Raw genomic sequence first — 23,821 nt, 5'->3', positions numbered from 1 at the left:
ATTCCCTGACATGCATATGGTCTGACTGAGCAGAGTTGTGGTGGGGAACTGGCCTCTAATGAGAGGTGAGTAAACTGTCTTTTTTCACAGTTTTCAGCAAATTAAGCCTTGGGGAAACATTATTTGAAGCTTAGATTGGGGATCAGATCTAGCTTTCCTCAAGGGGGCTAGTAGAGAGTCAAATGTGAATCAGATATGGGACAAGTACTTATTTTCTACACACAAAAGGGGTACTAATGGACCCAAAGGCAGCATGCATTGACAAAACTTAAAACAAGATTCAGTGTAACTTAATTTATAACTATTACCATGCTCTCTGAAGAGGCAAATAATTATACCCAATAAGAATATAAAGAACATATGCTGAATAAATATTTAACATTTCACCTTTTCTCTGTACCATCCAAACAAATCTTGGTTTATGTCTCCAGATATGCCAGGCATGGGTCCATTTTCCTGCTAGTATTTGACTTTTTCAAGGGTGCTAGAGTATTTTCTGGAGACTCTCTCCCAGGCTGACAGTAGAAAGGATACTTTCTTACTACATGCAAAAGAAATGCTAAAGGACAGCAAAGTCTTATATTACACATTTAAAAAAGTTAAAGCAAAATTCAGGAACTTCACTTATAACTACTATTATAACTTCCTAGGAGGTTGTTGCTTAAAACTTATCCATATATAAAGTACTTTTGGGGGCTCTCAAATAATCATTTTACATTTCAGCTTAGCTCTGCACTATCCAAATAACTCCTGGTCTGTAACTCCTGGGAAAATGAACCACACTTGGGCTCATTCTCTTGCTTGTGGATTTCTTTAAAAGCATTAGAGTAATTATCTAGGGCTCCTCCATTGTTGTCATTCAGTTCTGACCAAAAGAATGCAGGACCTCTAGACTTCTCAAACATCTTGTTGTTTCTGATCTTGGACATGTTCTTTACGATATACATAGTTACAAAAGACCAATAAAGAACAAATATAAGATAGGTAGCTTAAAACCCAAGCTCAGGTTTGCATCGGTAGGACATATGCATTCACTCTAATATGTTTACAACCCCAGAGAGTCCTTACATGATCTCTCAACTGAAAAGGGGAGAAGGCCCTGATAGTGGGGGGCATTATGTTTAAAAAGAGAGAGAGAACACATTGATATAAATCAAATGTATTTAGTTGAACAGCATAGCAAAAAAAAAAGTTAATAAAAAGTTTATACATGGTTGTTGTTCTTGATGCTCAAAGAGGACCAAAGGCCAATATGAGCTCAGAAGGCTCTACTATGGGTCAAACGTAATGAGTCTATACGTGGAGATGTCTCCAATTTTGCACATCTCACAAAGAGCACAGTACCTTCTTTGATGCAGGTACACCATACTGGGTGGTCCTATGCCAATGTCTCTGATGTCTCACAATCTATTCCAAAGTTCTTCATAGAGAACCTAAGAGTTTCCTTGTATCACTTCTTTGGAACTCCATGTGAGAACTTGCCTTGTATGAGTTCTCCATAATATAATCTTTTAGGCAAATGTACATTTGGCATTCAAACAATATGGCCAGCCTATCAGGTTTGCACTTTATTCTATAGTTTGAATGCTTGGCAATTCAGATTGAAAAAGGATTATGGTGGCCAAAACCTTATCTTGCCAGGTGATCATCAGAGTCTTCCTAAGACAATTCAAATAGAAGTGGTTTAGTTTCCTCACATAGTGCTGGTACACTGTCCAGGTTTCACAAGCATACAAGCAATGAGGTCAATACAACAGCTAGCCTAATAGATCTCTCTCACACTTTCACCACAGAGCCTTCCAAAAACTGAGCTAGTTCTGGCAATGCACGTGTCAACCTCTCCATATATGTTTATCATGCAGGGAAAGTACACTGCCAAGATAAGGGAACTTATCCACAGCATTCAAAATTATTCCATTTGAAGAAAAACTCATTATTTGACAAAAAGTTCTGGGAAAACTGGAAAATAATATGGCAGAAACTAGATACAGACCAACATCTCACACCATAATTTAAACAGAAAGGTGATACCATAAGCAAATTAGAAGAGCATGAAATAATTTATCTGTCAGATTTATGGATAAGAGAAGAATTTAGGACCAAAGAAAATATAAGGAACATTACAAAATGTAAGGTAGGTTATTTTGATTATATAAAATTAATTTTTTTTGCATAAACAAACCAATGCAAACAAAATTATGAGGAAAGCAGAAAACGGGGGGGGGATTTTGCAACAAGTGTCTCTGATAAAGTACTCATTTCTAAATGTATATAGATAACTGAGTCATATTTATAAAAATACAAGTCATTCTCCAATTGATAAATGGTCAAAGGATATGAACAGGCAGTTTTCAGTCAGAAATCAAAACTATCTATAGTCATATAAAAATACTTTAAATCACTACTGATTAGAGAAATGTACCACCTCACATGTATCAGAGTGGCTAACATGACAAAGAAAAACAATGTTTGAAGTTGAAGGGGATTTAGTAAAACTGGGACATTGATGCACTGGTGGTGGAATTGTAGACCGATCCAACCATTCTGAGGAGCACTGTGGAACTATGCCCACAGGACTATAAAACTGTTCATACACTTTGATAAGGTTATACCACTGCTAAGTCTATAACCCAAAGACATCCAAAAAAAGGAAAACAGGACCTATTTGTATAAAAATATCTACAGCAGCTCTTTTTGTGGTGGCTAAAAATTGGAAATCAAAAAGATGCCCATCAATTGGAGGAGTGACTAGACAAGCTGTGTTTATGATTTTAATGGAATATTATTGTGTTATCAGAAATAACAAGCAAGATGATTTCAGAAAAACCTAGAAAGATGTACATGAACTGATGCATAGTGAAATGAATAGAATCAGGAGAACATTGTACATTGTAATAGCAATATTGTTCAATGAAGAACTGTGAATGATTTAGATATTCTCAGAAACACAATAATCCAAGACAATCCCAAAGAACTAATGATGCAGCATACTATCTGACTCCAGAGAAAGAACTGATATTGTTTCAATACAGACTGAAGCATGCTATTTTTTACTTTCTTTCATTCTTTTTTCTTTTATTTGAGTCTACTTGCACAAAATAACTAATATGGAACTGTTTTACATAATTGCACATATACAATCTATATCTGATTGCTTACTGTCTCAGGGAGGAAGTAGAGTCAGGAAAGAGGCATGGAAAAATTTGGAATTCAAAACTTTAAAAATGTTTAAAAATATTTTAACATGTAAGTGAGGGAAATAAAATATATATTAAAAATTATTCCATTTGCTGTAACTGATGGTTCCACATATGGATGGTGTGGTGCTGGCTGTTGGAGAACCTCTGTTTTCTTGGTGTTGTCAGGCCAAAATTAGGACCAGTTGAAGAGTCAATACATAGTCTGTTGCATCTCAGCATCAGAGGTTTCACTGAGTGCAGAATCCTCTGCAAACAAAAATTCATACCTCAATTCTCCATTCACTTTACTTCTGGCTTATAGCCTTTTATAATTTACTGTCAGTGTGGTAGCTGACCTTGATACTGTTTTCATATTTGCTGAAAGTGTCTGAAAACATTGCTGAAAATACCTTATTAAAAAGCATGGGAGTAAGCAGACAACCCTGATTCACTCTATTGGTGAATGGGAAAGTACAAGAGCATCATTCATTATCCAGAACCTATGCAAGCATGCTGTCATGAAACTGGCATACAATACTGAAAATTTTAGCCATGATCTCACATACGCCCTCTGGACTGACAGTATCAAAGGTCTTGGTCAGATCAATGAATGTTGTGTACAGATCTCTGTTCTGCTTGTGGAAGTTTTCCTGGAGTTGTTGAGCAGAAAATACCATATTAACCATTCCTCAGCCCTTTCTGAAACCACACTGACTTTTGGGTAGATGACCATCTTTGGGTAGACAGCCATAATATTGTTGAGGACACTGGTAAGAATCTTGGCAGCAACAGAAACAGTCAGAGCTGGTTTGAGTACACCCCTAGTTATCATTTTCTACATGGTACAGAGGAAAGAGCCCTATCTGTGGAGTCAGAGAACTTGGGTTCAAATCCTGTCTTTTAATACATATTTATGTAGCCTTTGACACATCATTTAATGGTTGTTTGCCTCAGTTTCCTCATTTGGAAAAGGAGGGTGGTAAAACTTGATGACCTCTTGAAGTCTTTAAATTTATGATATTATGATGCTTTAAAAATATAGATACATATGTCCCCTCTGAGAAGAGAGGTGTGTGAGAGGTGGCAAATCAAACCAATTAAGATATTGTGCTCTGGATGTTTCAGGGTCCTAACAATCCCAAAGGCATTCTAGTATTCCATGGTTTTCATATTCTCAGTTGTTGAAATTTTCAAGGAGACAACATTCCCAGTTTATACTATTCATGCTTACCTGTAATTACAAATAGAGTAATATTCCTAGGTATTCCTATTCTTAGAGCTATCTAGTACCTGTGTCCTATGAAGACAGTGTAATGTTCTGTAAACCATAATCTTTATTAAAATACAATTATTTAATTGAGTAAAAATCCATTTCATTTTCTTTTCTTATATAAGCAACACCATTTTAATTAAACATTTTCAACCTAAATACATTAAAACTATGTTATAAAAGCACTTTTGTAGTACCAAAGATTTTATTTTACCATAGATCAATTTGAATATGTACATAGCAATGTATAGAACATCCCTTGTACATGTGTAGTTGAGATTCATTTCAACCCAGGAATACTATTGAATCTCCATTGTCTAAATAGAGTGGACCTTTGAATCTGCACAAACTTTTTCTTTTAAAGTAGTGGATTTTCCCAGAAGTATTTTTTAAGAGGAACAAAAAGAAATGAAGACAACAAAAACAACCTTTTTCATCCCAATCTAATCCCCTTATTTTCTTATTGACAAGGTAGAGGTAATGCACATGCTACCTGGAGACAGTTTATGAAGACCTACTGTTGTAAGGATTAATGAAAATCATGAACACCCTCATTTAACTATGTGGAAGGAGTGCAATTTGTCTTTAGTGCTGGGTGGTTTTAATGGTGAACAAAATATATGTGAATGTCTAGAAAAGATGCAACCTAATTAAAATACTTCAGAGGAGTTCTAAAAATGGAAGAATGTGTCTAATTTAATGGAGCACTTTGAAAATCCTGTTGTGATAAAGGATTTCTAAAGTTCATTATTCTATTAATTTTAGAATGCCTTTGATCATATTCTATATTAAAGATTAATAGCTGAGTTGAAGTCATACCTGACAAGAAAAAAATGGAGAGGGGGAAGAAAAGTAAAAGATCATGGGCACATTTTCTTTAGGTAATGAACATATGAATTGTATATGAAATCAAAATTTTGCTCTAATCTCATCTTGCTTTTATTTGTGTCAGCACCTCAGCAGAATAAGAAGTACAATTTGATCCTAGACATTTCTGAATCCAAAGCCAGCCATAGTATGCCACATCCCATCTCAGTACAGTCCAATAGGCATAAAAAAAAGAAAATCAGAAAAAAAAACAACTGAATTTGAAATTTTGTTTTTCAATTTCTTCTCTTTCCTCTTCTCTAGAGTCTCTATCACTTAAGACTTCATGTCTCTGACTAAGAACTATATATATATATGTATATATATGTGTGTGTATATAAATACATATACATATATATGTGTGTATATATATGTGTATATATATATATGTATGTATATATGTATATATTACCCTCCACATACACACAAGAGCTCCAGTCTCCATGGCTTAACTTTCCCATGCTCCTCCTAACTATCCCACAGCTACCCTCCAAATTTAAATTTTTACATCTTCAGATTCCAAAGTGTCAGTTGATATAACATAAAACCAAGAAGAAGAAATGGGTAAAAGACTGATACCAGGTAACATCATCAGGTTTTTAACAATGGCCTCAGAGTAATTTTATTTTTGTTAAAAGAATAGTTTCTTCTACTCATTAGTGACTCAAAATGGTTGTAATTTTACACTATTTTTCATGGTTTCACTATAGCAAAAGAATGAAAGCTGAGATATTTTGTCATAGGCTTATCTTTTTTTAATTATATCATTTAATATGAGATACTCTTGATGAAAAGATATAAAATATTTTAGGGCTTCCTAGCATATAGACAATGCCACAGTTTAGAATACAGAAATACTGATTCCCTTGCATATGAATTAATTTTTAAATTATGTTATTGATAGCTTACTGTGTGGCTTAAACAACAGAAATGAAGCAAATAATGAGACTGAACAGTTCAGATTTTTTTTTCAATATACCATTGCTTAAAAGATGTTGGGACTGAACCACCTATTTAGGTATGTTGGGCATTAGTAATGGAATGGGGACTCAGCTATGGATCTATCATTGGCCTAAAATCAAATACGAAATGGAAAAGATCTGGAGATGGCTCAGCCAGAGTACAAGTAGCAGGGAAGGAAAAGGGAAGTGGAGTTGGTTGAAGATCAGACCATCTCATTCATATAAAAATTATGATATTATGGGCAATGGAGGACTTTTCATAGAATATGCTTCACTAAAACATTTTGGGAGGACATGGGTGAATTAGGTACACTGGGTTGAAAGTATTAAGAAATTTAACAGTTAATATTATATGAGTTTTATGGAGGATCTAATCAATGATTAATTGTGAGTTGAAAGTGCTATTGATAAATTGGTTATTTAAATCATGGTCTATGCTATGTCCTTTAGATTGTAGGCTCCTTGAGGGCCAGATTTGAGTTTTATCATTCTTCTTATCCTCGGATTAGCACACTGCCTCATAGTGGAAGTATTTAATAAATGTTTGTAGAGTTTAGTTCAATGATGGCTATTCATGCTAATGTCATGAATTATAGAGAAGAATGCAAATTGTATTTAGTGATCTATGGTCTCTCTCAGGAGAGACTTGTGGTAAAGTAGAATAAACCATTATTATTTGTAAACAGTAACCCTCAAGGTACCTACTTCTGAAACCAAACTGTAGCAAGTTTTCAGAGAAAGTGGCTAATTTTGTTGGGGGGGAGGCAATCATGGGTATCTCTTTAATCAATTTTTTGTTATCTCAGAATAATTACCCATGTTCTGGAATGTACCAAACCTGTGACTTCTCCAGAGAGCCTTTGCCTTTGGAATGAAGGACATAGATTTCTGATGAATCTTTTTCAGTGAGTCCTTAAGTAGGGAGTGGGGGATGGTTAGGAAATGATGAGTGCTATACTTATTGATGCATTTAATGGTAGCATACTTTATATATATATATATATATATGTATATATATATGTATACACACACACACACATATATATGTATGTGTATATATATATATATCTTGTACATTTGTTAGGAGAATATAAATAAGTAACTGGAAAACATGCACCTTGGAATCCTTTGTCTGATATTCAAAAAGTCCATCATCTGGGTCTGAGATATAAAGTATTTAAGAGGGAGAAGTAGCAGTTTTGAGCCACCTGCCCTCATTCCCTAAATGTACCCTTTTGATTTACTCAAAGTACATTATCTAATGTACTTTTTCTACATTAAGAAACTATTCTGAAACTATATGTTGTGTTGTCAACTACATATTTCATGGTTAAACATAGTCTATCAGTCTCACATACATAGTTCCCAGAAGATAAAGTCTTATTATTTCAAAGTATAAGATTTATTGCAAAAAAAACCCCCTTTACTTTTTTCTAAAAGAAAGTGTGTTACCAGACTAGCTATCCTGTCTTTTTATACCCATAAATCTGATTTCTGTAGTAGGCAGGAATTATTCCCCTCAAAACAGATAAAAAATGACCTTTTAACACATCATCCATTTCCTTATCTTATTTCTCCAATTCAATAACATAATTTCTAAAGTGGACCAATTTTCTCTTTCATCTTTTTTTCTGATCTGAATATGTGTGAAATATCTTCTTTTTATTTTCAATAATATATTATTAAATTCCACTTTCTATATTTCTTTCATCCTTAAAATTGTTCAATCACTGGGTTCTATGTAGATTTGCATGTCAATACAACAATTTAACCATAAGAACTAATGTGAATAAATTTGAAATTCTCAGGATAAGCAACTTTTTGGACCAATGAGGTCTTTTTCTTTTCTTCTAGAAATTGAAGAAAGATGCTGATCAGAAATATTTTTGTGAGTTACTAGAACTACTTTTGCTTTTCATCATATTGACTTCTCTTATGAAATAAGCCCCCACAGGGTACACTGGAAACTGTATGCATTAAGTACAGTGAATTATTTCTCTGCACCAACTTGAAGTTTTATTTTGTTTTGATTTTTGCTACCAATTAAATTAACCCACTAAATTTTGTAAAAAAATTAAGGTATAATAATTCATTGTGAATTAAGTACTTTTTTATATGATTATATCTGTAGAGATGTGAAAATTTTAAAATTTAATAATTCCTACTACAATGTTGAGTGCTTAGAAACATTGTCTCCTTTAATCCTCACAACCCTCAGAGATAGGTATTATTATTATATCCATTTGTGGTTGGGGAAACTGAGGCAAGCAGAGGTGACTTACCCAGGGTAATATAGCTAATAAAGATTCTGAGACTAGATAGGAATTCAAGACTTCCTGACTCTTGGCCAGCCATTCTATCCATACAATCCATACAGCCATAGGTAAGGCAAGGGTGATTTCATTTGATTGCAATGATAAAGCCTCATGCCTACTATGATTGGCTCAACCAGATCCTTCTGTGGGAACTAGTTTCAGTGAAAACACTCATCTTTGTCAGTATTTTTCCATACGGTAAAAAAGAAATTCCTTCTGGTAAAAAACAACTAACCAATCAAACAACCAGATATAAAGCTCTTCTGTGATGGGGAATGAGGGTCAGGGTGATAGGACTTCAGTCACTCAGTGCTTGGTACAGTGGTGCCAAGTAATACCATGTATTCCCTAGTGTGTATTTACAAGACATATAGGTGCAACTGAGAGATAAGTAGAGAATGTGAGAAATTGCTCTTCTTGATTCCCACCAACCACATCTTTGTGAGCTCAGCTTTTGAGGGATTCAAACCCCTTGTCACATCTGGCCATATGTTAGTGCTCAAAGTACAGCATTTTGGTTTGACAAAACAACCCTCTCACTAGACACTGAATCTTGTGGTGTTTCAAGGTAATTCTTACAAAAGATGGTAATGAGGGCATCTCACCCTATCTTTCACCCCCAATCATATGTTAGCCTATGCTCTGCCTTAGCAATCTTGGTCCTGAATTTTGGGCTTCAACTTCTATGTTTGTTTGTTTTTTTTTCTTTTTTTGATCTTAGATAAACAAATACCATTCCTAAGATGGATATTTCATGATTTATTGACCATCTTTTTAGTATGAAAATTTTTTGCAGTTTTTGGTCCTTTCATCGAAGATGACTTGAGGCAAGGGAGGGGAGGACATATTGCCCACTACTCTGCTTGAACCAGATGACCACCAAAAAGAAGACGGGCCTAAGTCCTAGCCCAACTTAACACATGCCATTTAATGGGAGGGGAGCAACATGAAGCCCAGATGTAATGTAACATATTGATTCAACATTCTCATAAAATGCTTCATGTTCTGATAAGGGTTGAATATTAATAAACTATGGTTTTGCTTAAAAATAGAATGAAGCAAAGAACAAGACTGGGTAGCTCAGCATATTTAATTTTAATTTTATGTAAGTTATTTGATTTTTATTTCCTATTGGGGTACTGAAAGTTGGAAAGGGAATGGAGGTTCATTTATGATCAGTCACTCTTATTTTAGAATCTTCATGGAAAAGAAAGAAGTATTTATAAAAGTATGTTTAGCAAAGATATCTTTGTGTAGGACAGGTGAATTTGCAACATTGGGATTAAAGGTGTGAAGGAATTGAATGTTAAATGGGGCATGAGTTTTTGGTTGTATTAAATAAGAGAGCAAATGAAAGTTGTGGGTGCTATTATTTAAAAGCAATTATTTAAATTGATGTTAAATGCCTTGTCCTCGAGATTGTAATCTCCTTGAGAGTTAGGACAGTGTCCTATTAATAGTCTTGTGAAACTATAAGGAAAGTATAATCATAATTATAAATTGTATATGCTTTTATGACTTTCTGTCAATGTAAGCTTATGTCAGGTCTTAAGATTTCTTTTGTGGGTAAGAAATAAATACATACTCCATACCTGATTTATATTGTATATTGAGCTCTTTCCTAATACTGCATATGTACACAATTGATGCACATTTACATATTTGTATATAATATATACATTCATGCACACATATTCATATAAATACACAATTAGGTAATGCCTCATCCTACATACATAATTACAGGTACACAATATTGAATAGTTTTTATGAAAATTCACTAAACTCTTTCCTTCTACTTCTTTGCCAGTTATTTCTTTACTTGATTTAACTCTTGTATTGCATACACTCCAAAAGTGAACATTTTTTAGCTTTTGGTAATTATTTCCTTGAAAATCTTATACTCTCCTGTGACTTCTCTGTAAACAACACAATTTTGTTGTTAATTCATATTTGATTCTTTTCCCTTGACCTCTTTAATTCAATTTCACTATGTCCTATTGACTTTCCCTTTATAAAGTCTCTTAAATTCTTCCTAAAGTTCTGTGTATTGTCTGTTAACAGAATATTACATATATTTTCCAAAAGTAGGACTTCCATTGTGTTTCCATACCAACTTTCATTACCTCTATTTCCCTGTACAGCTTAAAATAAACCAAATTATTTGTTTGTACTAACTTCTTATAAACTGTCCCCCATTTATGAAGTTAGAGATGTGTCTAGATGTTTATTGACCACTGGTTAGGTCCTATGTTTCTGATACCTCAGCTCAGGGGAAAACTAGGATTATTTTTCCAACTCCGTAAAAAGCCAAAACTTGTAAGGGTGGCTAAGCCCCCTTCACTAACTGAGATAAAGTTGTATCCCACTCCCAGCTAACAACTGTTGAATCCCTCTTTCTTTGCCTCTGTTCTCCTACCAGCCACACACTGGACTATTTAAGTTAGGCCTTATTTTTTCCCTTCACCATAATAAAGGCCATCATTGAATGGTTTCTAACCTAATTATTTCTGAAAGCCTCACCATCCATAAGGAAACCATCACTTTCATTGGTATGTTTTTCCACTGCCATTGTGATTGTTCAGGGCTTCATTATACACAGATAAATTCAATTTAATTCAATAAACATTTATTAAGTACCTACTATGTGCCAGGTACTGTGCTAAGCATCCTAACTAGTAATCTTATTTCTGCCTACTAGTCATTCTTATAGATTTTCTGAAGCCCATTTGCTCTATGAAGGTTAACCTGATCTCCTCAGCTAGAAGTGACCTTCCCTTTAATTGAACTCCAATAACTCTATGTTTCTACCTTTCTTGTAGAACTTTCACATTACCTCTTGTATTAAAATCATCTATGTGGATGCATTTTCTCTCTTTCTACCCTATGAGTGGCATGAAAACAAGAACCATGCCTTGGAGCTTGGAACAAATGGTCTTAATATTTATTTGTTTCTTTGTTTCATGGACCCATATGGCAATCTGGTAAAGCCCATGGAACCATTCTGAGAATAATATTTAAAGTACATAAAATAAAAGATAGGATTAAAAAGTAAACTAATTATATTGAAATGTAGTTATCAAAATTAGGATAACAAGAAGATCACAGATTACAAGTGAATACCTATGACCTAGAAGACTAACATTAACAGAAGATTCTTAATAAATACTTGCTAGATGAATGAGTAAATGGATGAACATAGTATTAAGAAATCTGACCAAATTCATCACTTCACTAATATTTCAACAATCTCTGATTAATTAGCATAGATATTTATCTAATTTCCTAAGGCAAAGGATATTTAAATCTCTTTAAAACCTGTAGAACAATACTGGAAAATTACTGTAAGAGAAAAAGTCAGTGCCCCACAACCAATTAGGTGATGGTACTCTAAATTTATTTAGGAAAAATCCCAGATGAAAGACATCCATCCATCACTCAAAGCCTTTCTAATTTGGTGGAGGCTGCCACACCTTGGGTCTCTACTATATGGAAGCATGGTAGAGATGAATGAGTACTGGATTAGAAGTTAGAGGACCCTATCCTTAAGAAGTTTACATTATATTGGAAAATGGCAGGAGAGACAACATACACATACATGTTCAAAATAAATACAAGGATGACAGAGCCAAGACGGCAGAGTAAAGCCAGAGACTCACTTAAGCTTTTCCCCACACCCACCAAATACCTTTAAAATGACTCTAAACAAATTCTAAAGCAGCAGAACCCACAAAAAGATGGAGTGAAACAAATTTCCAGAAAAACTTGGAAGGTTTGCAGGAAAGGTCTAATGCACTAGGGTGAGAGTGGAGTGCAGTCGAGTGAAAGCAGAACCAGTACAGCCCCCACACCACAGGAAGCCAGGAGCAGGCTTTGGGAATGACTGAATTAGCAGCAGCAGTGGCAGTGCCTGCTTCCAGAGCTCTCAGCTCACAAATGGTAAGGGGGTTAAACAACTGATCAGAAGGAAATTACAGGAGTCTTTTTTGCTTTCACTGAGGCAGGACTCTATTGCTTTGCCCATACTTGGATCTAGGTCTGAATTCTGGTGGCAGTCCCAGGGCAAGGAGGAGCACTAGAATAGCAGAGCTTGTGGCCACAGTGGAAGAGGGACCTTCATCACAATTTCAGGGCAAAAAAAATAGTTTGGCATCACGCACAGATAAAAGCACTGGTCAGGAGAATAGAAACACCTCTCCTTAGATCATACTACATTGGAAGAAATGAAAACTTACAGGTTCATAGAAGTATCTCTGAAAACAATTGCACAAAACTCCTGAAGATGGGGACAATGCACCCTCCACCTGGAAATGGAACCCTACTTTAACAAAGAGTTAAAAGTTAAGTACAGACTGGGAAAATGAGCAAACAATGGAAAAAAAAAACTGTGATTAAAGAAAGTTACTATGGTGACAAGGACAATCAAAACACACACTCAGAAGAAGGCAACAAAGACAAAGCTCCTACATCCAAAGCCTCCAAGAAAAAATACAAATTGGATTCAGGTCATGGAAGAGCTCAAAAAGAATTTTGAAAATCAAGTAAGAGAGATAAAGAAAAATTGGGAAAAGAAAGAGAGTGATGCAAGAAGATCATGAAAAATAAATCAACAGCTTGGTAAAGAAGACACAAAAAATACTAAAAATAAAAATAATACGTTAAAAAACAAACTAGGTCAAATAGTAAAAGAGGTCCAAAAAGCCAAAAAGGAGAAGAATGCCTTAAAAAACAGAATTGGCCAAAAGGTCCAAAAGCTCACTGGACAAAATAATTCCTTAAAAACCAGAGTGGAGCAAATAGAAGCTAATGACTTTATGAGAAATCAAGAAACAATAACACGAAACCAAAAGAATGAAACACATAGGAGACAATTTGAAATATCTCATTGGAAAAACAACTGACCTGAAAAATAGGTTTAGGAGAGATAATTTTAAAAAAAAATTGGACTACCTAAAAGTCATGATAAAAAAGGAGCCTAGACATCATCTTTCAAGAAATTTTCAAGGAAAATTGCCCTGATATTCTAGAACCAGATGATAAAATAGAAATTGAAATAATCCACTGATCACCTACTCAAAGAGATCATAAAATGAAAACTGACAGAAATATTATAGTCAAATTCCAGAGTTCCCAGGTCAAGGAGAAAATATTGCAAGCAGCCTGAAAGAAACAATTCAAGTATTGTGCAGCCACAGTCAGGAAAACAGAAGATTTAGCAGCTTCTACATTAAAGGATCAGAAGGTATGGAATATGATATTCCAGGGGTCAAAAAATTTAGGATTACAACCAAGCATCACCTACCCAGCAAAACTGAGTATAATCCTTCAGGGGAAAATTGGATATTCAATCAGATAGACAACTTTCAAGCATGCTTGATTAAAAGACTAGAGCTGAAGACTTCCAAATGCAAGACTCAAGAGAAGAATAAAAATATAAACAGGAAAGGGAAAGCATAAGGGACTTAATAAGGTAAGACTATTTACATTCTTATATGGGAAGATGATATTTGTAACTCACAAGACCTTTCTCATTATTAGGGTAATTAGAAAGACAGAGGGCACAGTTGTGAGTTGAATGTGAAGGTATGATATCTAAAAAATGAAATTGAGATTGAGAGAGTAATGTACTGGGAGATAGTGAAAGGGAGAGATTGAATAGGGTAAATTATTCCATAAAAGAGGCATGAAAAAGCTTTTACAATGGAAGGAAGATGGGAGAGTGAGTGAACCTTATTCTCATCAAAATTGGCTCAAAGAGAGAAAAACATACACACTCAATTGGGTATGGAAATCTATCTTACCCTACAGGAAAATAGCAGGGGAAGGGAATAAGAGAAGGAGAAGTGATAGAATGGAGGGAAGATTGGGAGGGAGGTAATCAGAAGCAAAATACTTTTGAGGAGAGACTGGATAAAAGGAGAGAGAGAATAGAATGAATGAGGGGAAAGGATGGAGAGAAATACAGTTAGCAATAATAACTGTGAAAAAAAATTTTGAAGCAAGTTTCTCTGATAAAGGCCTCATTTCTCAAACATATAAAGAACTGAGTCAGATTTATAAAAACAAGAGCCAACCCAATTGGTAAATGATCAAAACATATAATCCTTTTTTAGATGAAGCAGTCAAAGCTATCTATAGCCATAAGAAAAAAAAAATATTCTAACTCACCATTAATTGGAGAAATGCAAATTAAAACAATTCTGAGGTACTATCTCATACCTAGTAGATTGGCTAATAGGACAGAAAAGGTAAATGACAAATGTTAGGGGGAATGTGGAAAAAAATGAGACATTAATGCACACTTGGTGGAATTATGAACTGATTCAAACATTTTTCAGAGTGATTTGGAACTATGTCCAAAGGGCTATAAAACCATCCATAACCTTTGAGCTAGCAATGCCACTGCTAGGTCTGTATCCCAAAAGATATTATAAAAGGAAAAGAACCTATACATACAAAAATATTTATAGCAGCTCTTTTCTGAGGGCAAAGAATTGGAAACTGATGGGATGCCCATCAATGGAATGATTCATCAAGTTGTGCTATGTGATTATGATGGATTACTATTGTACTACAAGAAATGATGAGCAGGATGCTCTCAGAAAAACCGGAAGAGATTTGCATAGAATGATGCAAAGTTAAATATGCTGTGTATAAAGTAACAGTAATATTGTAAGATGAATGACTTAGCTATTCTTAGCAATACAACAATCCAAGACAATTATGAAAGACTTATGATAAAAAAAATATATCCATACACAGAGAAAGAACTGAAAGTGTCTGAATACAGATTGAAGCATACTTTTTTATTTTTCTTGAATTTTTAGTCTATGATTTCTTTCACAATATAACTATTATGGAAATGTTTTTCATGATTCCACATGCATAACCTATACTGAATTGTTTGCCTTCTCAATGATGGACTGTGGGAAAGGCAGAGAATTTGGAAATCAAAGTTTTTTATTAATTAATTTATTTTTAGTTTTCAACATTCATTTCCACAAGATTATGAGTTCCAAAGTTTCTCCCCATCTTGCCTCTCCCCCCACCCCAAGATGGCATGTATTCTGAATACTCCTCCCCCTAATCTTCCCTCTCTTGTATAACCACCCTTCTCTTATCCTCTTCCCCTTCTATTTTCCTGTAAGGCAGCATAGATTTCTATAACCAATTGCCTGTGTATCTTATTTCCCAATTGCAAGTAAAAAACAATTTTTAACATTTGATTTCTAAAACTTTGGGTTAAAGAAATTGAAAGTATAAGAATAGGCAAAGAAGAAATAAAGCTATCACTCTTTGCCAATGATATGATGTTTTATGTACAGAATCCTAGAGAATCAGGTAAAAATCTACTTGAAATAATAAACAACTTTAGCAAAGTTTCAGGCTATAAAATAAACCCATATAAATCATCGACATTTCTATATATTATCAACAAAGCCCAACAGCAAGAGATAGAAAGAGAAATTCCATTTAAAGTTACTGTAGATATTATAAAATATTTAGGAGTCTATCTACCAAAACAGACCCAGGAACAATATGAACACAATAGCAAAAACTTTTCACACAAATAAGATAAGATCTAAATAACTGAAAAAAAAATTAGTTGCTTATGGGTAGGCTGAGCTAATAAAATAGCTAAGACAATTTACTTAGTCAGTGCCATACCAATCAAACTAACAAAAATTATTTTATAATGTTAGAAAAAATAATAACATGCATTTGAAATAACAAAAGGTCCAGAATATCAAGGTAACTAATGAAAAGAAATGCAGGGAAAGGTAGCCTAACCATTCCACATCATAAATTATATTATAAAACAGCAATCATCAAAACTGCTTGGTACTGGCTAAGAAATAGAGTGGTGGATTAGTGGAATAGGTTAAGTATGCAAACACAGTAGTCTTACTACTATACTTACTACTATAGTAATCTATTATTTGATAAACCCAAAGAATCCAGCCTCTGGGATAAGAACTCATTATTTGACAAAAACTGCTGGAAAAACTGGAAAAAAAAGTATGGCAGAAACTAGGCATAGACCAAAATCTCACACCATATACCAAAATAAAGTCAAAATGCTTTCATGATTTACATATAAAGGCTGATACTGTAAGCAAATTGGGAGAGCAAGGAATAGTTTACCTATCAGATTTATGGACAACAGAAGAATTCGTGAATAAACAGGTGATCGAGAACATTACAAAATGCAAAATGGATAACTTTGATTGCATTAAATTGAAAAGGTTTTGCACAAACGAAGCCAATGCAACCAAGATTATCAGGAAAGTAGAAAATTAAGAAATAATTTTTACAACCAGTCTCTCTGATAAGGGCCTCATTTCTAAAATATATAGAGAATAAAGTCAAATTTATAAGAATACAAGTCATTCCCCAATTGATAAATGGTCAAAGGATATGAACAGGCAGTTCTCAGATGAAGAAATTAAAGCCATCTATAGTCACATGAAAAAATGCTCTAAATCACTATTGGTCACAGAAATGCATATCAAAGTAACTCTGAGGCACCACATCACACCTATCAGATTGATCAACATGACAAAACAGGAAAATGACAAATGTTGGAGAAGATGTGGGAAAATTGGAACGCTAATGCATTGTTGCTGGAGTTGTGAAATGATCCAACCATTTTGGAGAACAATTTGGAACTATGCCCAAAGGGCTATACAAATGTGCATATCAAAAAAGAAAAAAAATGCATACCCTTAGACCCAGCAACAGTACTTCTAGGGTTGTATCCCAAAGAGACCATAAAAATAGGAAAAGGACCTACATGTACAAAATATTTTTGTACATCAAAAAAACTGGGGAATGGCTGAACAAGTTGTGGTATATGAATGCAATGGAATTCTATTTTACTATAAGAAATGATGAACAGGTTGACTTCAGAAAAATCCAGAAAGACTTGTATGGTCTGAGTCTGAGTGAAGTGAGCAGAACCAGGAGAACACTGTGCACAGTAACAGCCACATTGTGTGATGACTAATATTGATAGACTTAACCCTTCTCAGCAATACAAGGATCTAAGACATCTCCAAAGACCTCATGATGGAAAATGCTATCCACATTCAAACAAAGAACTATGGAGTTTGACTGCAGATTGAAGCATACTATTTGCTGTTTTTTTTCTTCTGTTGTGTTTTGTTTCCTCTTTCTGATGGTTCCTCCTATTGGTTCTAATTCTTACATGTGTATATGTATATATATATATATATTATATATATATATATAGAGAGAGAGAGATAGTCTTGCTATATATATAGTATTACTATATATATAGTCATATATATATAGTGTTACTATATATATATAGTCTAGATTGTACACTATCTTGTGAAGGGTGGTGGGGAGGAAGGGGGAGAAAAATTTAAAATTCAAAAGCTTATGGAAATGATTGTTGATAAAGCAAAATAAATTAATTAAAAAAAATAACTTTGGGTTCCAAATTCTCTCCTTCCTCTGTCCCCACCCACCCTCATTGAGATGGCAAGTTATTGAATACAAGTTATACATATGTAGTCATGCAAAACATTTCCATAGTAGTCATGCTGTAAAAAACTAACTATATTTCCCTTCATCTTATCCTGCCCCTTATTTATTCTATTCTCTGTTTTGATTCTAGAGATCACCCTCAGCTGAGATAATAGAATACTATATTTAGAGTAAAAAAAAGACCTTAAAGTTCTCACTCCCTTTAATTACAGATTCTGATTACCCCTTCCCCAATCTGCCCTCCCTTCTATCATCCTCCCCCACTTCTCTTATCCCCTTCTGATTATTTTCCTGGAGGGTAAGATAGATTTCCATATCCAATTGAGTGTGTATGTCTTTCCCTACTTAAGCCAATCCAATGAGAATAAGATTTCTCTATTCCCTTTCACATTCCCCCACTTCCCCTCCACTGTAAAAGTTTTTTCTTATCTATTTTATGTGAGATAATTTACCTCATTTTACCTCTCCCTGTCTCCTTCTCCCAGTATATTCCTTCTCAACCCTTAATTTTATTCTCTAGATATCAACCATTAATCTTCAACTCACCCTGTTACCTCTATCTATCTATACATACATACATAAATACATTTTTTTTCCTTCCAACTACCCTAATACTGAAAAAGGTTTCATGAATTACAAATATCATCTTTCCATGTAGGAATGTAAACAGTTCAACTTTAATAAGTCCCTTAAGGTTTCTCTTTCCTGTTTACCTTTGCATGCTTCTCTTGAATCTTTTATTTGAAATTCAAATTTTCTATTCAACTCTGGTCTTTTCATCAAGAATGCTTGAAAGTCCTCTATTTCACTGAATATCTATTTTTTCCCTGCAGGATTACACTCAATTTTACTGGGTAGGTGATTCTTGGTTGTAATCCAATGTCCTTTGCCCTCCAGAATATCATATTCCAAGCCCTCCAGTACCTTAATGTAGAAGCTACTAAATCCTGTGTTATCCTGATTGTGTTTCTACAATACTTGAATTGTTTGTTTCTGGCTACTTGTAATATTTTCTCCTTCACCTGGAAACTCTGGAATTTTGCTACAATATTCCTAAGAGGTTTCTTTTGGGGATCTCTTTCAGGAGATGATCGGTGTTTTCTTTCCATTTCTATTTTATCCTATGGTTCTAGAAAATCAGGGCAGTTTTCCTTGATAATTTCTTGAAAGATGATGTCTAGGCTTTTTTTTTGATTATGACTTTCAGGTAGTCCAGTAATTTTTAAATTATCTCTCCTGGATCTAGTTTCCATTTCAGTTGTTTTTCCAAAGAGATATTTTGCATTGTCTTCTATTTTTTCATTCTTTTGGAACTTAAAGTTTTAAAATTGGATGTTAAGAATTACTTTTACATGTAGCTGGGGAAAAATAAAATACTAACCAAAAATAATAAATACAAATTAATTTGGGGGAGTGGTGAGGAAATATTTTGGTGAATTTCTATGAATATATACAAAACAAAAATGATAAAAAGATAATATACATGAAAATTATAATAATGGAAATGGAAATAACATTATAAATTACTATTACCAATTACTAGTTTTAATCTAGGGCAAATCACATAATCTCCATGGTTCTCAGATTCCTTTTCTGTAATTAAAGGGGGTGAGACCTTTAAGGTCTTTTTTTACTGTAAATGTAGTATTCTGTTATCTCAGCTGAGAGTGATCTCCAGACCATGATGAGATTTCAGAATGATCTATGATGGAGAAAATTCTATCATTTTAAAAACTAAAGTATATGGAGTTGACAATCAGTATATTCTGCTTTTTTCAGGGGTGACTAATTACTTATATCTATGAATATTATGATTCTAAAAGTAATTCACAAATCTACATTCAAGATATATTTTGTACAACTAGAAAAATGTAGTTTTGTAAACATGATTTTGTAAAAGAGCATTTATGGCATCTGGGTTCCCCAGTTTCTTCCTAATTCTTTTAAAAATGAATGCATATCTAATAAGAAAAAAATGATTCTCTATGAGGGAATAGCAACAGCAGAAATGACAACTTAATTGGTTTTAAGTCCTCAGATATTTCAGGTAGAGGTAACTATAATGGAATTCCTAGTCACTGTAAGTCCATCTTAATAATAGCTGACAATTTATCAATAGCCCAGGGACAATTTGCTTTTGATATATTATGCAAACAAACACAATGGAAACTTTGGCCATATGTTTTTGTGGGGAGGTTATTTTCCAAGAGTTATTTTCATTTGGTATTGAAGAACAGGGTGTACAATGTTGGGCTGTCTGTGAATTTATGATTAATAGACAGTAAGAAAAGTTCCTTTCATTGACATTTTCATTCAATGTTAATCTCCAAGATGGAGGAAATACATCTATTTTAAAAGGAAGATAAAATGCAATCATAATAAGAAGAGAAACTGGGTAAAAAAAATTCTATCAAATATCTCTAATAAAATCCTGATTTCCAAGTCATGGAGGAAATTGACACAAACATGCAAAACTCACTAACAGATAAATGGTCAAAGGATATGAAATAAGAAATTTTTAAAGAATGAATATTATTTATTAATACCCAAATTTTAAAATGTTCTATATCAGTAACTATAAGAAAAATCAAAATCTAAACAATTTTGAGATTTCACCTGTCATCCATACAACTAGCAAAGATGATAAAATGAATTAATGAAAAAGCGTTTGTTAAATATTTATATGTTCTAAGAAATGTTCTAAGTGTTGGAAATACAAAGAGAGAAAACAAGGCAGATCTTGTTCTCAAGGAGTTCACAATTGATTGAGCACAGAAAAAAGGAAAGATGTCTTGGTCTTTCAAATGCAGGGGCAGAGCAGATGGTGGGACATCTTATTTCATGTAATATATGTTAATAAATATGTTGGCTTCTTATATTGGGCCATTTGACAGGCAGGAAGCCTAGCTGTTGCTCTTCCCAGGGCTCTTGAGTTTACTATCTCATTTCTGCAATTGATTGTTATAGCTGATTCCAGGAATGGTGTCCTCCTTCTCTATAAATGTTAATCCCCCCAATTTTGGCTTCCAGCATGGATATGGAAGCAAGGCTGTTAATACAGTAGGGTGTTAATATTACCAAGGCTGTTGGACTCTGAGTCATAGACTGACTTTATGAGGGTTTGAAAAAACATGGTATTCAGGATGGTTTGATTTATCTATCCCATAACACTTCCTTTTTCTCTGAGAAATAGACTGTTGTAGAGATGCTGTGAGAAAAGAGGCACATTAATATATAATTTTAAGATCTCTGGATTGGACAAACTATTCTGGGAAATAATTTGCAATTATATGTTGCTAAAAGTTTTATGTCTTTTTAACCTAACAACAGCAATACAGGACACATAACCCAAGAAGATAAAATGAAAAAAAAAAGTCCTACATATGGAATGTTCAAAGCAGTAAACTTTGTGCTAATGATTTTATTTAAAAAAAAAACAGGAAAAGAGTTCTGAAACTCAAAAACAATAACATTAAGAAAAACTGAAAATACCACTATGTATAGAATGGCTTAATAAACTGTGATATATACATGTAAAGGAATACTATTATGCTGTAAGGAAGAATGAATATGGGAAGTTCAGAGAATCAGTTAATACTTCAATTAAAAACTTTGGGGGATAGAGCCAACATGGTAGAGAAAGCACTCAGATGAACTCTCACAACATTCCCCACCAAACAACTTTGAAATAATGCCTCAAATCAAATTATTGTGGGGAACAGCAAACAAAAAGTTCAAGTGAAACATCCTTCTAGCCCAAGATAACTTCAGAGGTCAGAAGGGGAGATCTATGGCAAAAGTGTGGAGGCTAGCCCAGAGCACATGTGGTGGCAAGACCAGTGGTGGCACCAAAAGTTGTCAACAGAATTAGTAGCAGCTGTGGGTGTTCTCAAGCCAGAGAGAATAAGTAAAACTGGTCAGAAGGAGATTACAGGGAACTCCTGAGCTAGCAGTGGGTGTAGCATCAGATATAGTTTGGTAATTCCATTGCCTATATCAGATTATGGGTCACAGTTCAAGGGCAAGTAAGGGACTTTTGCTCATGAGGGAGCAGGATTCCTGAAGGAGCAGTATTGCTTCTGGTCTCAACAAAGCAGGGGACCTGAAGAGCAATATCGCTTCCAGGCACAAGGGATTAAAGATCTTCCAGGGTACAGACTAGAAAAGTGACCCACAGTGCAGTGATCACACCTCTTCCCAGATCACATCACTTTTGAGACACTGAAAACTTGCAAAGCCATAGAACTTGCTCTGAAAACAGAAGTACAAAAAATACTGATGCTTGAGACAGCATGCCCTCCTTACCCCATGCCAAGATCAGAGCTTAACATTATGATAAAGTGCAAAGAAAAGAAATACACTGAAAAAGGAGCAAATAACAACAACAATAAACCCTGAACATAAAAAGCTATTATGGTGATAGGCAGATCACAAACTCAGAAGAAAATTATTTCTAAAAAGTTACCAGCAAAGCCTCAAAGGAAAAATAAATGGAATTGTACACAAGTCCAATAAGAATTTCTCCAAGAACTAAAAACTAATTTTCAATATCAAATAAGAATAGTAGAAGAAAAAATGGGTAAAGCAATGAAAGAGGAGAAAGTTAGGAAAAGACAATTAACAGCTTGATAAAAGAGGTAGAAAAATACTGAAGATAAAAGAGATACAAATCTTTACTGAAGAAAATAACTCCTTAAAAAGCAGAAATGTTACAAAAAAGCAGAAAAGATCACTGAAGAAAATATTTTCTTAAAAATTAGAATTAGTCAAGTGGAAACTAATGACTGCATGAGACATCAAGAAACAATAAAACACAGTTAAAAGAATGGGGGGAAAGAAGAAAATTGATCTCATCAGAAAAATAACTGATCTGGAAAACAGATCAAGAAGAAATCATTTAAATATTATTTGACTACCTGAAAGTCATGATTAAAGAAAGAGCCTAGATATCATATTTCAGGAAATTATAAAGAAAAAAAATGCCCTTATATCATAATACCAGAGGATATAATAGAAATTGAAAGAATCCACTAATCACTACCTGAAAGATATGCCAAAATGAAAATTCCTGGGAATATTATAGCAAAATTCCAGAGGTCTCGAATGAAAGAAAAAAATACTTCAAACATAAAGAAACCATTCAAATATTGTGGATCAACAGTCAGGATCACAGAAGAATTAGCAGCTACCATATTAAAGAAGCAGCAGCTTGGAATATGAAAATTACAGAAGGGAAAAGTGCTAGGATTAAAACAAAAAAAACCTACTCAGCAAAACAAAGTATGATCCTTCAGAGGGTATTTAATAGAGAATTTTCCTGATGAAAAGTTCAAGAAAATTCAACTTTCAAATGCAAAACTCCAGAGAAACATGAAAAGGCAAATGTGAAAGAAAAATAGGAAACTCTATAAGGTTAATCAGTTTACATTTCTATGTGGGAAAATTATACATGTTACTCCTAATAAATTTATCATTATTAGAGCAGTTAGAAGGATTCTATATAAACAGAAGACAAAGGAGTGAGTCAATTTTATTGGAATATTTTGTTTAAATGGTTGGCCAAGAGAAAGGGACATACTGGGAGAGGGAGAAGGGAGAAGAATTGGGAAGGGGCAGGCAATGCTTCAACCTCACCTTATCTAAATTAATTCAAACAGGGCAAATCTCTCTCTCTCTCTCTCTCTCTCTCTCTCTCTCTCTCTCTCTCTCTCTCTC

Source organism: Vombatus ursinus, unplaced genomic scaffold, assembly GCF_900497805.2.
Source record: "Vombatus ursinus unplaced genomic scaffold, bare-nosed wombat genome assembly UNPS02014779.1, whole genome shotgun sequence".
Classification (NCBI taxonomy): domain Eukaryota; kingdom Metazoa; phylum Chordata; class Mammalia; order Diprotodontia; family Vombatidae; genus Vombatus; species Vombatus ursinus.
The sequence above is the reverse complement of the archived record's forward strand: the minus strand, read 5'-3'. Positions refer to the sequence as shown.